This window comes from Ranitomeya variabilis, chromosome 4 (genome assembly GCF_051348905.1).
Source record: "Ranitomeya variabilis isolate aRanVar5 chromosome 4, aRanVar5.hap1, whole genome shotgun sequence".
NCBI classification, from domain to species: Eukaryota; Metazoa; Chordata; class Amphibia; order Anura; family Dendrobatidae; genus Ranitomeya; species Ranitomeya variabilis.
Window position 1 is genome coordinate 372,471,003 of NC_135235.1, and position 16,880 is coordinate 372,487,882.

The following is a 16,880-nucleotide window of genomic DNA, read 5'->3' on the forward strand; positions in this document are numbered from 1 at the left end:
ATCCGGGAGGGGGGGCACATTCCGGCCACTCAATCATCCACCCACGCTGCCAGCAGGATTTTTGTTTAACCCCAGAATAAAGAAACCATTTCCCTACGCGTTTCATCTATTCCAACTCATCAGGGGAAATTTTGCAAAGTGTCCCTCCACAAACGTGGTGGGCACTCAAAAGCAGGGGTATGAGGCAATCATTAGCAGACAATGTCCGGTGTTTTTAAATAGCCCGCCCTGTATTAACACAGGTTAGCAAGCTAAATGATGTCATTTGCTATGCGCCCGGGTTGGAGCGCATAGCTGAACCGCAAGCGTCATTTCCGGTGATGCTAAGTGGTGTCATCTGCTATGCGCCCGCAAAGTAATTCCACCAGTCAAAAAATTCTAATTGTAAGCAGGGTGTGACTAATAACTAAAATATAACTTTTAATAAATAGGTTTAAAAATGGAGTACCAACCCATATAAACACACAAAAACGGACTCACAAAAAGTCACATTCACTAGAATGTAAAACCACACAAATCCCCGAGATTCAACACCTCTATTTGATTTCATAAATCTCCTAGGGGAAAATAATACTCAAAAACATGAGAATTACAGTATAAAAAAAGCATCAACCATCGCATGTCTCATATACCCAATGCATATTTATGGGATGGAAACACAATAGTGGTGGTGATATATGCTAATGGAACGATCTCACCTCCAACTTCTCTTCCTCTGAAAAAGGAAAGATCGCTCACTGTTGGCGCTGCATCCGGGAGGGGGGGCACATTCCGGCCACTCAATCATCCACCCACGCTGCCAGCAGGATTTTTGTTTAACCCCAGAATAAAGAAACCATTTCCCTACGCGTTTCGTCTATTCCAACTCATCAGGGGAAATTTTGCAAAGTGTCCCTCCACAAACGTGGTGGGCACTCAAAAGCAGGGGTATGAGGCAATCATTAGCAGACAATGTCCGGTGTTTTTAAATAGCCCTCCCTGTATTAACACAGGTTAGCAAGCTAAATGATGTCATTTGCTATGCGCCCGGGTTGGAGCGCATAGCTGAACCGCAAGCGTCATTTCCGGTGATGCTAAGTGGTGTCATCTGCTATGCGCCCGGGTTGGAGCGCATAGCTGAACCGCAAGCGTCATTTCCGGTGACGCATGAGAGTCTTGTTTCCATAGCAACGCGCCATGAAGGCAGATCCTCCCAAGAGGCGTGCCGGTTGCTACGTGACTGTTGGAGTCCAGGTACATGCGCTGTCTAAAGCTGTAACAAGCTAAACCTTGCAGACAGCGTTACCAAAGAAAAAAGGAAAAATATATTAACCCTTATTTCATTAGTGAAGCCCCCATTGGGGTACAACAACCAATTGTTACTAGAGGGTTAATTCCCAATAATGAAAAAGATCCTATCCACCTCCTAAATAGGAGGGAGGATCAAAAAGCGGACACATATCGGCTAAAGAACGAAAGGAAAAAAGAGGCACTGAGTCGAGTGAAAGCTATATATAATCCCCACCAAAATAAAAAGGGGGAAACAATAATTCGTTCTTGAAGTCCAAATCGGGACACAAGAATAAGTACATTAGAGAGATGGAGGGGGAGAGGGGGTATCAAAAAAAGAAGACATGAGGATTGGTGCATGGAAAAATACAGATAGAGGGATAGAATTATATGTGGAACCCATTCTTGCCCTAAGGTGCTCCTGATACTCATTGCCTACCTAGCATATGGAGGTTGGCACCCTAGGACAGGAGAAACGCAAGAATGGCGCCCCCATTCCACGACGGCTGACCCTGTTAACAGCCCTATTATGCCCTAATGAAAGGGAGAAAAGGAGGGGGAAGGAAGAGCAGAAAAATATAATGTATTTAATTACTTGACCTAGCTATCCAAGAAGCAGCTATATGTCAAAATTTCATTTAGACCTCTTGGTGTTTGTGTCTTAAGGCGGAAGATCCATTTGGTTTCACACTGTAATAGCAACTGATCCCAGTTGCCTCCCCTCTTAGGTGCACCAATCCTGTCAATCCCCATAAATTTTAACCCCCGACTATCACCATTATGTTCGGTATTAATGTGTCTAGCCAGGGATGTATCTCTTTTTAGAGCAATATCTCTCAGATGTTCACCCACGCATCTTCTAAATTCGCGTATAGTTTTGCCTATGTACTCCAATCCACACAAGCAAGCTGCTCTATAGATTACTCCTTTTGATCTACAGTTTATAAAGTGGTAGTGGTATTGATTTGGTATTCTCTCCCTGTTACTTCACTCACAAACTTGGATCCCACTGCAATAACCGGGCATGCCACACAGCCACTGCATTTATGGCAACCTTTAGGCGGGTTCGGGAGCCATGTATCATTTATTGGTGGTGAATAGTGGCTGTGTACAAGCCTATCACCCACCGATTTACCTTTTTTAAAAGTGATTCTTGGGGAATCCCCCACCATCTCTCCAATGTCCTCATCCATATTTAAAATAGGCCAATGTTTTTGCAGTATTGACCGTACTCTCTGAGCCCCATTGTTAAAAGTAGTGATGAATCTGCAAGTAGGTACTTCCTCCCTTTTTAGAGCTGGCACAAGTAAACCATTCCTATCAATCTCCTTGACCTCATTATAAGCCTTCCTTAGGATACCATCAGGGTATCCCCTGGCTAGAAAACGAGTCCGCAAATCATCTGATTGTGTTTTGAACTCCTCATCCGAGGAGCAATTGCGCCTCATTCATAAATATTGGCCCTTAGGGATGCCTCTCCTCAAGGGTACCGGATGGTGGCTGTCCCATCTGAGGAGGGCATTTGTTGAAGTCGGCTTCCTATAGGTCTTAGTGTTTAGATAACCATCTGGTCCCTTCTGAAGGGATAAGTCCAAAAATGATAGTTGGTCCTCATGGTATTCAAAAGTAAAGGACAGTCCCAATTGGTTTTTGTTCAGTTTCGATACAAAATTAATCAAAGATGTTGCATCCCCATTCCAAATTAACAGTACGTCGTCAATATAGCGGGACCAAAATCCTATATTGACCTGTTCTTCCACAAAGGGCTCCCCAAAGACCACGGTTTCCTCCCACCAGCCCAGGAGCAGATTGGCGTACGCAGGTGCACAGGAATTACTCATAGCGGTGCCCCTGAGCTGGTGGAAGAAAGAGCCGTTAAAAAGGAAGAAGTTTTTAGTCAAACAGAACTCAAGTAGATCCAAAATCAACTTATTGTGTCCAGCATATTGTTGGCCTCTACTTCCGATGAAATACTCCACTGCTCGCAGACCGTCACTATGTCTTATAGATGAGTAGAGTGCCTCTACATCGATACTGCAAAGCAGGGCCCCTGGTTCCAAAAATAAGCCATCTATTTTCCGTAGTAGATCCATTGAATCCCTTGTGTAAGAGTTCAACGAAGACACAAACATTTTCAAAACTTCATCTAAATAGATTCCAATGTGATGACACAGGCTATTGACTCCTGAGACAATAGGTCTCCCCCTAAGGGGGACCAAGCCCTTGTGGACCTTTGGGAGGCAATAGAAGATCGCCACTACTGGGTGCTGTGGAAACAGGTAGTCGAATTCATTTTTGTCAATCAAACCATCACTGAGACCCCTATCCAAAATCACCTTTAATTGTTTTTTGTAAAGTGTAGTGGGGTTTGCAGAAATTTTTTCATAGTTTTCTAGGTCATTGAGGATTTTTTCACACATCTCAACATAACCTTTATGACTCATAATTACAGTACTTCCCCCCTTGTCTGAGGGTTTAATTACGATCTTGGGGTCCTTCTCTAAACCCTTTAGTGTTTCCATCTCCAATTTGGACAAATTGTACTTTCCTTCTGTTGGCTTACCTTCTAATTTTTCCAAGTCTCTAGTGACCAGCTCTTCGAAGATATCTATTGCAGATCGATCACTTTGTATTGGCGGCATCTTTTTACTCTTATTTTTAAATTTCGTAAACGGCCCCTTACCTGTATTTTCCGGGGTGGAGTCTGCCAAGTCATATAAAAATCTAACATCTGCCAGTAAGGAATCCGGTATATCCATATCTCTACACGTCCGTTTGTCCTCTCTAATGAAGGACTTTCTCCACTTTAATTTTCTCGTGAAGAGATGTAAATCCTTAATACCCTCAAAAGATTGATAATTAGAAGTGGGTATAAAATTGAGACCTTTGTTCAAGATCCCAATCTCTAAGTCATTGAGGTTTCTTGAAGAGAGGTTAATAACTTGGGGAGCCTGGAGTTGTATTAGTTCCCGTTGGGGCTGGGTCTGTTCCTCAGAAAGTATTCCCGATCTAAAAAACGAGCCCCACCAGGTCTATCAGTAGGGCGCCCCCTCTGGTTCCCCCTTCCTCTCCGTTTTCCTCTTGTATTTCTTGGACGTGTATCAGAGTCAGATATATCGGTATCTGTGGAAGAGATATCAGTCTCGTATACCCTATTGGGTTGTCTATTTTGTGGAAGTTGATACGCTTTGTTCTCTTTAAATTCCTGCAAATCTCTTACAAAATTACGATGTTTTCTCTCTTTAAGATGAAACTGATATCTTTCCACAGAATTCTGCAATACTGTTTCCTTTGAGGAAAAATCAGGTTCTGCCGAAAACTTCTTAGTGATTTCTATCTGTTCTCTGAGACAGTCATTCAGAGTAGGCAAAGTTTTTTTCTCTTCTTCCAAGAGAAGATTCATGAACCTTAGGGAACTCAGAGTGGCCTCTTTTTCCCACTGTTCGTTTAGATTGGAATTTCTATACCTAAATCCCGGGAGTAATGTAATCCGTAGGTGGCGGGGCACTATGCCTGCTTTAATATAATTGTCAAGGCTTTGTACCTCCCACCAACTGCAGATTTGATTTTTATAGACTTTGGTCAATTCTTTGAAGGCATTATTGTATGTTGGTGTGTATTTGGGCTGTACAAAATTCCGATCTGAAAAGACCTCCTTTGCCTCAGCTGCCCAAGACTCAGTGTCAATCCCCTTCGTTAGAAAGCCGGCCATGCCCTCCAAAACAAATAATAAACAAAGTAATTCCACCAGTCAAAAAATTCTAATTGTAAGCAGGGTGTGACTAATAACTAAAATATAACTTTTAATAAATAGGTTTAAAAATGGAGTACCAACCCATATAAACACACAAAAACGGACTCACAAAAAGTCACATTCACTAGAATGTAAAACCACACAAATCCCCGAGATTCAACACCTCTATTTGATTTCATATATCTCCTAGGGGAAAATAATACTCAAAAACATGAGAATTACAGTATAAAAAAAGCATCAACCATCGCATGTCTCATATACCCAATGCATATTTATGGGATGGAAACACAATAGTGGTGGTGATATATGCTAATGGAACGATCTCACCTCCAACTTCTCTTCCTCTGAAAAAGGAAAGATCGCTCACTGTTGGCGCTGCATCCGGGAGGGGGGGCACATTCCAGCCACTCAATCATCCACCCACGCTGCCAGCAGGATTTTTGTTTAACCCCAGAATAAAGAAACCATTTCCCTACGCGTTTCGTCTATTCCAACTCATCAGGGGAAATTTTGCAAAGTGTCCCTCCACAAACATCGCATGTCTCATATACCCAATGCATATTTATGGGATGGAAACACAATAGTGGTGGTGATATATGCTAATGGAACGATCTCACCTCCAACTTCTCTTCCTCTGAAAAAGCTTATCATGAACTTTATAAAGCATTATATGGGGCATATTTTGTATGGAGCATCTTATGGGGCCCATCATGAACTTTATGGAGCATTATATGGGGCATATTTTGTTTGGAGCATTTTATGGGGCCCATCATGAACTTTATGGAGCATAATATGGGGTGTATTTTGTATGGCGCATCTTATGGGGCCCATCATGAACTTTATGGAGCATTATATGGGGTGTATTTTGTATGGAGCATCTTATGGGGCTTATCATGAACTTTATAAAGCATTATATGGGGCCTATTTTGTATGGCGCATCTTATGGGGCTCATCATGAACTTTATAAAGCGTTATATGGGGCGTATTTTGTATGGAGCATCTTATGGGGCCCATCATGAACTTTATGGAGCATTATATGGGGCTCTTGATTCAATATGGATATTCAAAAACACTTAACCTGCTGATGTCTCAATTAATTTTACTTTTATTAGTATCTATTTTTATTTTTTAAATTTACCATTAGCTGCTGCATTTCCCACCCTAGGCTTGTACTCGAGTCAATAAGTTTTCCCAGTTTTTTGTTGCAAAATTAGGGATCTTGGCTTATACTCGAGTCGGCTTATACTCGAGTAAATACGGTATATCAATTTCTCCCTTTTGTAAATCATGAAGAAGGAGCAGAGCGCACCTTATGCGGATCAACAAGGTAGGCGAACTAATGAAGATTATATTTCTGCTCACCTATGGAAGATGTGCATCTGAGGCACATCACTGATTAAAACTGGATGAGAGTTCTGTTAAATGCTGATCCACCTGTAAGTTCCCATTGGGATCCAGAATCAATAGTAGAAAAAAATAAGTTTTCAGCTAATACATGAAGCTCTGCCCAGTGTCCTCAATGTCCAGTCATGAGAGAAAAATTTGAGTGATTAAAAAATATTTAAAATTTTTCTATTGCTACTCGTTTTGGAGCAGAACTTGCTCCTTCATCAGGCAAAATGCAAATATACCATGTACAATGATTTCAGACCACTACATACACCCTTGGGTGTCTACTGACAAATCAGATGTTAGGATGTTCAGGTGGTAATTAAGTAATCCATTAACTTTGAATATCATTCAAATTGGTTGCAACAATGTAGCACTAACCATTTACAAGAAACATACCATGAAAAAGAAATATATATATAAAACACAAAATAATGAATAAAACATTATAAAACAATGTATTCCTTTAACTCTTTTCCAACATGTGCTGTAATAATATGCACATATCGGATTCCCCTGGTGACATGACAGCTGATCTATACAGCTGACATATGCCTGAAACAGCCATGGGTGGAATTGCAATCCACACGCGGCTGTTAACTAGGTAAATGCCGCTGTCAATCTCTGACAGTGGTATTTAACTCTCGCTTACAGGAAGCTTGTCACTGGCACCACTGTCATGTTCTCAATGGCAAGAGAACATAGCATCAGCATATATAGGAACTAGCTCTTGGAAGATGGGAACTGAGCTGACCATGAACTAAACCTAACGCACAACTAGCAGTGGCCGGGTAGCATGCCTACGTTGATTCTAGATGCCCAGCACCAGCCGGAGGACTAAATAATGCTAGCAGAGGAAAATATTAGTCCTAGCTCACCTCTAGAGAAATACCCCGAAAGGAGACAGAGGCCCCCCACATGTATTGGCGGTGAATTAAGATGAAATAACAAACGTAGTATGAAAATAGGTTTAGCAAATTTGAGGTCCACTTACTACATAGCAGAAGACAGAAAGGACACTTTCATGGTCAGCTGAAAACCCTATCAAAACACCATCCAGGAATTACTTTAAAACTCTGGCATTAACTCATAACACCAGAGTGGCAATTCCTGTTCACAAGAGCTTTCCAGACACAGTAACGAAACTACAGCTGTGAACTGGAACAAAAATGCAAAAACAAACATGGACATGAGTCCAACTTATCTAGTAGTTGTCTAGGAGCAGGAACAAGCACAGAGAGGCTTCTGATAACATTGATGACCGGCAAGCAACTAACAGAGCAGCAAGGTTATATAGCGACTCCCACATCTTGATGGGAACAGGTGAACAGAGAAGATGAAAACACCAGTTCAATTCCACCAGTAGCCACCGGGGGAGCCCAGAATCCAAATTCACAACAGTACCCCCCCCTCAAGGAGGGGGCACCGAACCCTCACCAGAACCACCAGGGCGATCAGGATGGGCCCTATGAAAGGCACGAACCAGATCAGAGGCATGAACATCAGATGCATTCACCCAAGAATTATCCTCCTGGCCGTATCCCTTCCACTTGACCAGATACTGGAGTCTCCGTCTGGAAACACGAGAGTCTAAGATTTTCTCCACAACGTACTCCAACTCACCCTCAACCAACACCGGAGCAGGAGGCTCAACGGAAGGCACAACCGGTACCTCATACCTGCGCAATAATGACCGATGAAAAACGTTATGAATAGAGAAGGATGCAGGGAGGTCCAAACGGAAGGAAACAGGGTTAAGAATCTCCAATATCTTATACGGGCCGATGAACCGAGGCTTAAACTTAGGAGAAGAGACCCTCATAGGGACAAAACGAGAAGACAACCACACCAAATCCCCAACACAAAGCCGAGGACTAACACGACGGTGGCGGTTGGCAAAAAGCTGAGTCTTCTCCTGGGACAACCTCAAATTGTCCACCACCTGCCCCCAGATCTGATGCAATCTCTCCACCACAGCATCCACTCCAGGACAATCCGAAGATTCCACCTGACCAGAGGAAAATCGAGGATGAAACCCCGAATTACAGAAAAACGGGGACACCAAAGTGGCAGAGCTGGCCCGATTATTGAGAGCGAACTCTGCCAATGGCAAAAAAGCAACCCAATCATCCTGGTCAGCAGACACAAAACACCTCAGATATGTCTCCAGGGTCTGATTAGTCCGCTCGGTCTGGCCATTCGTCTGAGGATGGAAAGCGGACGAAAAAGATAAATCTATGCCCATCCTAGCACAGAATGCCCGCCAAAATCTAGACACGAATTGGGTCCCTCTGTCAGAAATGATATTCTCAGGAATACCATGCAAACGAACAACATTTTGAAAAAACAGAGGAACCAACTCGGAAGAAGAAGGCAACTTGGGCAGAGGAACCAAATGGACCATCTTAGAGAAACGGTCACACACCACCCAGATGACAGACATCTTCTGAGAAACAGGCAGATCTGAAATAAAATCCATCGAGATGTGCGTCCAAGGCCTCTTAGGAATGGGCAAGGGCAACAATAATCCACTAGCCCGAGAGCAACAAGGCTTGGCCCGAGCACAAACGTCACAAGACTGCACAAAGCCTCGCACATCTCGTGACAGGGAAGGCCACCAGAAGGACCTTGCCACCAAATCCCTGGTACCAAAAATGCCAGGATGACCTGCCAACGCAGAAGAATGAACCTCAGAGATGACTCTACTGGTCCAATCATCAGGAACAAACAGTTTATCAGGTGGGCAACGATCCGGTCTATCCGCCTGAAACTCCTGCAAGGCCCGCCGCAGGTCTGGAGAAACGGCTGACAATACCACTCCATCCTTAAGGATACCTGTGGGCTCAGAGTTACCAGGCGAGTCAGGCTCAAAACTCCTAGAAAGGGCATCCGCCTTAACATTCTTAGAACCCGGTAGGTATGACACCACAAAATTAAACCGAGAGAAAAATAATGACCAGCGCGCCTGTCTAGGATTCAGGCGCCTGGCGGTCTCAAGATAAATCAAGTTTTTGTGGTCAGTCAATACCACCACCTGATGTCTGGCCCCCTCAAGCCAATGGCGCCACTCCTCAAAAGCCCACTTCATGGCCAAAAGCTCCCGATTCCCAACATCATAATTCCGCTCAGCGGGCGAAAATTTACGGGAAAAGAAGGCACAAGGCCTCATCACGGAGCAGTCAGAACTTTTCTGCGACAACACTGCCCCAGCTCCGATCTCAGAAGCGTCGACCTCAACCTGAAAAGGTAGAGCAACATCAGGCTGACGCAACACAGGGGCAGAGGAAAAACGGCGCTTAAGCTCCCGAAAGGCCTCCACAGCGTCAGGGGACCAATCAGCAACATCAGCACCCTTCTTAGTCAAATCGGTCAATGGCTTAGCAATATCCGAAAAACCAGCAATAAATCGACGATAAAAGTTAGCAAAGCCCAAAAATTTCTGAAGACTCTTAAGAGAAGAGGGCTGCGTCCAATCACAAATAGCTTGAACCTTGACAGGATCCATTTCAATGGAAGAGGGAGAAAAAATATATCCCAAAAAGGAAATCCTCTGTACCCCAAAAACACACTTAGAACCCTTCACACACAAAGAATTAGACCGCAAAACCTGGAAAACCCTCCTGACTTGCTGGACATGAGAGTCCCAGTCATCCGAAAAAATCAGAATATCGTCCAGATACACAATCATAAATTTATCCAAATAATCGCGAAAAATATCATGCATAAAGGACTGGAAAACTGACGGAGCATTTGAAAGACCAAAAGGCATCACTAAATACTCAAAGTGGCCCTCGGGCGTATTAAATGCGGTTTTCCACTCATCCCCCTGCCTGATTCGCACCAAATTATACGCCCCACGAAGGTCAATCTTAGAGAACCACTTGGCCCCCTTTATGCGAGCAAACAAATCAGTCAGCAACGGCAATGGGTATTGATATTTTACAGTGATTTTATTCAAAAGCCGATAATCGATACATGGTCTCAAAGAGCCGTCTTTTTTTGACACAAAGAAAAAACCGGCTCCTAAGGGAGATGACGATGGACGAATATGTCCCTTTTCCAAGGACTCCTTTATATATTCTCGCATAGCAGCATGTTCAGGCACAGACAGATTAAATAAACGACCCTTTGGGTATTTACTACCCGGGATTAAATCTATGGCACAATCGCACTCTCGGTGCGGAGGTAATGAACCAAGCTTGGATTCTTCAAAGACGTCACGATAGTCAGACAGGAACTCAGGAATTTCAGAGGGAATAGATGATGAAATGGAAACCACAGGTACATCCCCATGAGCCCCCTTACATCCCCAGCTCAACACAGACATAGCTCTCCAGTCGAGGACTGGGTTGTGAGATTGCAGCCAAGGCAATCCTAGCACCAAATCATCATGTAGATTATACAGCACCAGAAAGCGAATAATCTCCTGGTGATCCGGATTAATACGCATAGTTACTTGTGTCCAGTATTGTGGTTTATTATTAGCCAATGGGGTGGAGTCAATCCCCTTCAGAGGAATAAGAGTCTCCAAAGGCTCTAAATCATACCCACAGCGTTTGGCAAAGGACCAATCCATAAGACTCAAAGCGGCGCCAGAGTCGACATAGGCGTCCGTGGTAATAGATGACAAAGAGCAAATCAAGGTCACAGATAGAATAAACTTAGACGGTAAGGTGCAAATGGAAACAGATTTATCAAGCTTTTTAGTGCGCTTAGAGCATGCTGATATAACATGAGTAGAATCACCACAATAGAAACACAACCCATTTTTCCGTCTAAAATTCTGCCGCTCGCTTCGGGACAGAATTCTATCACACTGCATACTCTCTGGCGACTTCTCAGTGGACACCGCCAGATGGTGCACTGGTTTGCGCTCCCGCAAACGCCTATCGATCTGAATAGCCATTGTCATGGACTCATTCAGACCCGCAGGCACAGGGAACCCCACCATAACATCCTTAATGGCATCAGAGAGACCCTCTCTGAAAGTCGCCGCCAGGGCGCACTCATTCCACTGAGTAAGCACAGACCATTTACGGAATCTTTGACAGTAAATTTCCGCTTCATCTTGCCCCTGAGATAGGGACATCAAAGTTTTTTCTGCCTGAAGCTCCAAATGAGGTTCGTCATAAAGCAACCCCAAGGCCAGAAAAAACGCATCCACATTGAGCAACGCAGGATCCCCTGATGTCAATGAAAAAGCCCAGTCTTGAGGGTCGCCCCGGAGCAAGGAAATCACAATCCTGACCTGCTGTGCAGGGTCTCCGGCAGAGCGAAATTTCAGGGACAAAAATAATTTGCAATTATTTCGAAAATTCTGAAACCCAGATCTATTCCCCGAGAAAAATTCCGGCCAAGGAATTCTCGGCTCAGATACAGGTGCATGACAAACAAAGTCTTGCAAATTTTGTACCTTCGTGGCGAGATTATTCAAACCTGCAGTTACACTCTGAAGATCCATTACAAACAGGTGGACACAGAGCCATTCAAGGGTTAAGAGGAGGTAAGAAGCAGCTAGACAGCAATTAAGGGCTAGGCAGCAAAACTCTGAGGGGGGAAAAAAAAAAAAAATTCCCTTAAACACTTCTTTTTCTCCTGCTTCAGCCCAAACAATTAACACTTTGCGGGCCGGTCAAACTGTCATGTTCTCAATGGCAAGAGAACATAGCATCAGCATATATAGGAACTAGCTCTTGGAAGATGGGAACTGAGCTGACCATGAACTAAACCTAACGCACAACTAGCAGTGGCCGGGTAGCATGCCTACGTTGATTCTAGATGCCCAGCACCAGCCGGAGGACTAAATAATGCTAGCAGAGGAAAATATTAGTCCTAGCTCACCTCTAGAGAAATACCCCGAAAGGAGACAGAGGCCCCCCACATGTATTGGCGGTGAATTAAGATGAAATAACAAACGTAGTATGAAAATAGGTTTAGCAAATTTGAGGTCCACTTACTACATAGCAGAAGACAGAAAGGACACTTTCATGGTCAGCTGAAAACCCTATCAAAACACCATCCAGGAATTACTTTAAAACTCTGGCATTAACTCATAACACCAGAGTGGCAATTCCTGTTCACAAGAGCTTTCCAGACACAGTAACGAAACTACAGCTGTGAACTGGAACAAAAATGCAAAAACAAACATGGACAAGAGTCCAACTTATCTAGTAGTTGTCTAGGAGCAGGAACAAGCACAGAGAGGCTTCTGATAACATTGATGACCGGCAAGCAACTAACAGAGCAGCAAGGTTATATAGCGACTCCCACATCTTGATGGGAACAGGTGAACAGAGAAGATGAAAACACCAGTTCAATTCCACCAGTAGCCACCGGGGGAGCCCAGAATCCAAATTCACAACACACCACCTATCGGTGACCTCACCACATGATTCGTCACCGATGGGTTAGCATTAAAGTTGAGCATTCCGATACCGCAAGTATCGGGTATCGGCCGATATTTGCGGTATCGGAATTCCGATACCGAGATCCGATACTTGCCGCATATCGGATACCGGAATCGGAAGTTCCCAGGATTCAAACTGCACGAATTCAGCCAATGAGGAATGATTCTGAGTGTGGGCACATCCTAATGTGGCGCCCCTAGGGGTATTTGCCATAAAAATAGTTATTGACACCAAATACAAATATTAAAATAGCAAGACTGCACTACCATCTCCGGCCAGAAGGGGGAGCTCCAGAGACTCCCCTTGATCTATTCCTGTCTGAGAAAAGGACTGGCAGTTGGGTTGAGGAGTTGAAAGTGAGAGGTCGTATAACTGAACTCCTAACAGCCCTATGACGGATTATAGGCCCGTAATACCCATAGTAGGAAAAGAGGAATAGAGAAAAAGGACATTGTGAGAACCGGGTAGCAATAACCTCTACCCAGAATAGGCGCAGAGACGGATACCGGATCCGTGGCTATATTCGAATCGTTATATATAATACAGCAACCGGAAGGAAGTGAGGTGATATCAGCTTCACCAGGGTAAGACGCAGCAACAGACACAGAGTTCAGCGGTACTCCCAGAGGGGGTAAGCCGACAAAAAAAGGACTCGGGTTGTCCGTCGAACCAGAGCACAGAAGAGACAGATTGGGTCGGCAGCCAGTTCACAAACAGCAGCAGGTCCATACAGAAACTGCGCATAATAAGAGGTGGAAATCCTGACAGGATCAAAGTAATTCAGAGTTCTTAAACAGACTCCGGTGACAATATTGGTTGCAAATCCCTTTTTGTTGAAGTAAACTGGTTAAACGTTTCAGCGCCTCAGTCTTTCATTTGGACAATAGCCATCGATCCAGGATCGGGGTCATCACAGCGGAGAGGACCTGCTGCTGATCAAGTAAGTGTCTGTTCCTTCATGATATCCCTTACATTGTGCATCGCCTGAGGCCACAGCACCGGGTCAAGCCACTAGTGACATCCCCCTCAAGAGACGGACCTCATTGATCTGGTGCTGGGTACCTCGGTCTTCCGGGCGGTCACAACTGGCGTCACAAACAGGATTGGGCCAGCCCGTACACCGGGTATTGTGTGCCGTAATTGGAGTCTGAAACTGTGAAAATTTGGATGAAAAATCTTGGAGATTTACTTTGTTAAAGAAAATCCCGTTCCCCATTGAAAACTATTGAAAGTGACTTTTCTCCATTGGTTATAATGGGGCAAAAATGGCCGCCATCCCCTGATGTAATCATCTCATAACCGTTAGGCACAAAACTGTTAATCGAGCTACGTCATTACCCAAACCCCAGTCTAACTGAAAAACTTCAAAATCCACCATCACAGAGCGTGCGGCAGTTAGAGGCAGCAGGGGGCGTGTCATTGTCATCCTGCTACACAGAGGAACGAATCTACATTATCTAGACGGAAGCTGGGACCGGAGGGGTCTGGATTAACTAAGGGGGTACAGTATGTCGCAGCACGGAGATGCCGCAGCACCCGGCGACGCTAATGCAGCTGAAAGACAGAGTGTCGATAGAGAGCCTGGCAGCGCAGCAGTGCAAGGAGTGGCACCCATCATGCCGGTGTTGATGCCATATACCCCGGGTGGCCCGTGGCTTCCAATGTATGAATACCCTAATACCCTTGACGGTTTCAGGGAAAAGATGCTGGCTCATTTTGATATGTTCCCCGTGGGTGAAGCTCAGCGTGTTAGTGTCCTGATGATGCAGTTAAGTGTCCATGCTAAGCGAGAAGTCACGGCATGGGCAACTGATCTAAAAGGTACTGTTGAACGTATATTTGCTGTATTAAAAGCTACATTTGAAACCACTGCCAGCAGCAAAGCTAAAGTACGATTCTTTAATTGCAAACAAAAAGCTAATGAGGGCGTGAGAGATTTTGCCTTAAACCTGCAGGAAGCCCTTAAATCACTTATACTGGCTGAACCCATTTTTAACACAGGAGCCGATAAACTGCTAAGAGATCAATTTATTGAGGGACTCTACACCCCTTCTCACCGGGGGCATGTGAGCATGCTTGTTTTTAAGAACCCTGAATTGACATTTGCCCAATTAAAGGAGAGCGCTATACGTCTCCAGCTGGCAGAGGCACCTCGGGATCAGGATCTCACACAACCCATGGCAGATGCACTTCAGCAACGGGGAATGCCAGTGACATCAGCTACGTCCAGTGCCAGTGCTAAGTTCCTGGGGCCTATTACTAATGAGGCTCTTCAGCAAAAGCTTGACTCTTTAACTGATGTTGTTGCTTCAATGGCTAAAACCATGCAGGAGATGAGAGAACCCAAGATGGAGTTGGCAAACCGTAGAGAGGATGTTCCGTGGATGAGGTCCCGGAGATACCAGACATGGAGAGGACGACCCCGTGACCGCTACCAACCGGATGGACAGCCCATTTGCCGCCGTTGCCAGCAGCCAGGCCACTTTGCACGAAATTGTAATTTAAACGGGAATCCCCTGGGAATGCGGGCCGCTTCGCAGGAATGAATTTTCAAGGCCCAACACCCTGGCACAACAGGTACATCGGAGGATGACCCATCATCCCTATCGTGCTGGACGGAATTCCCCTCAACGCTTTGCTGGATACAGGTTCCCAGATTTCATCTATACCATATATCCTTTATAAGAGGTACTGGGCTGAGGTAGATATTGATAAAGGACCCTCTGATGTTGAACTAGATGTATGAGCCAGTAATGGTAAGTTGGTACCGAAACTAGGATTCAGGGAGATGACCATAAAGATTGGTAAAGCAGAATTGAAGAAACAGGGTATAATTGTCGTTGATGTTGACCGACAGAACTGTGAACCAACTGTATTGATAGGAATGAATGTGTTAGAGAACTGCTTTTCCGAAGTTATTTCTGTCTTACAACAAATTGCTGAAACTGCCCGATCCTGCCAGCAGAGAGTTCTCCGGAGGGAAATAAAAGTATTAATGTTAAGTAGTGTTGAGCGATACCTTCCGATATCGGAAAGTATCGGTATCGGAAAGTATCGGCCGATACCGTCAAAGTATCGGATCTAATCCGATACCGATACCCGATCCCAATGCAAGTCAATGGGACGAAAATATCGGAATTAAAATAAACCCTTTCTTTCCTTGTAGGTTCATTCTACATGAAGGAAAACAACTAAGAATAATGTAGGATGTATTGGGGGAGGTGGCGGAGACATTAAAGGCACAGAGGTTTAGCCCAAACAAATAGAATAGCAGGTTTTTTTTTTTTTTTATGACGTTCGGCGTTAGAAAGATTTTGACTATGTTATTTTTTTTTTTTTTGTCAGATATTGATGTTTCACTACTTCCACGTCCTTCACCTTCTTTTTTACTTCTCCCACACTTTCTTCTTCATTATCCTCATCATCAGCTTCTTTGACATCAACTATCTTCACCTTATTCATCTTCTTCTTCTTCTACCTATATATTTTTTTTTTTACATTGTTCATATTCTTTTTATTTAACTATTATCTTTTTCATATTCAACTTCTTCATCATATTCTTATTTGTGACAGGCATTCCCGTAGTTGTTATCTATAAAAGTTTGAAGATTACACCTTCCGTTCTGCCTGTCACAAAAGAGTTACATTTGTCCGCATTCAGTTTGGCCTGCAGCATCAGGCTTTATCCAGGGGCACCACGAGGAGGAACGGACTCACCCCCATACACTGCTTAGTCTTCTTCTGCTTATAATTTAGATAATATCTTTTGCTCTGATATTTAGTCTTATGCTTAATGTTCTTCTGCTCTTTGTTCTGCAGCCTCTTGTTCTTCTGCTTCTCGGTCTCCCATGTCGTCGTCGTCTCCAGGGTCGTCGTCTCCAGGGTCGTCGTCTCCGGGGTCGTCGTCATCGGGGTGGTCTTCAGGGTCATCGTCTCCAGGGTCGTCGTCATCTCAGTGGTCGTCGTCTCTGGTGTCGTCGTCATCTTAGGGGTGGTCTTCCGGGTCGTCGTCTTTAGGGTCTTGAACTTGGAAATGTAGCAGAAGGTACAAGAAGGCTGAG

The 16,880-nt window shown here is 44.3% G+C and overlaps 1 protein-coding gene across 2 annotated transcripts in view; it reads left to right on the forward strand.

Annotated features, from left to right (window-relative positions):
- LRRC18 (leucine rich repeat containing 18) overlaps positions 1 to 16,880 on the forward strand; it is a 161,706-nt gene that overhangs the window by 104,918 nt on the left and 39,908 nt on the right. The window lies entirely within an intron of this gene.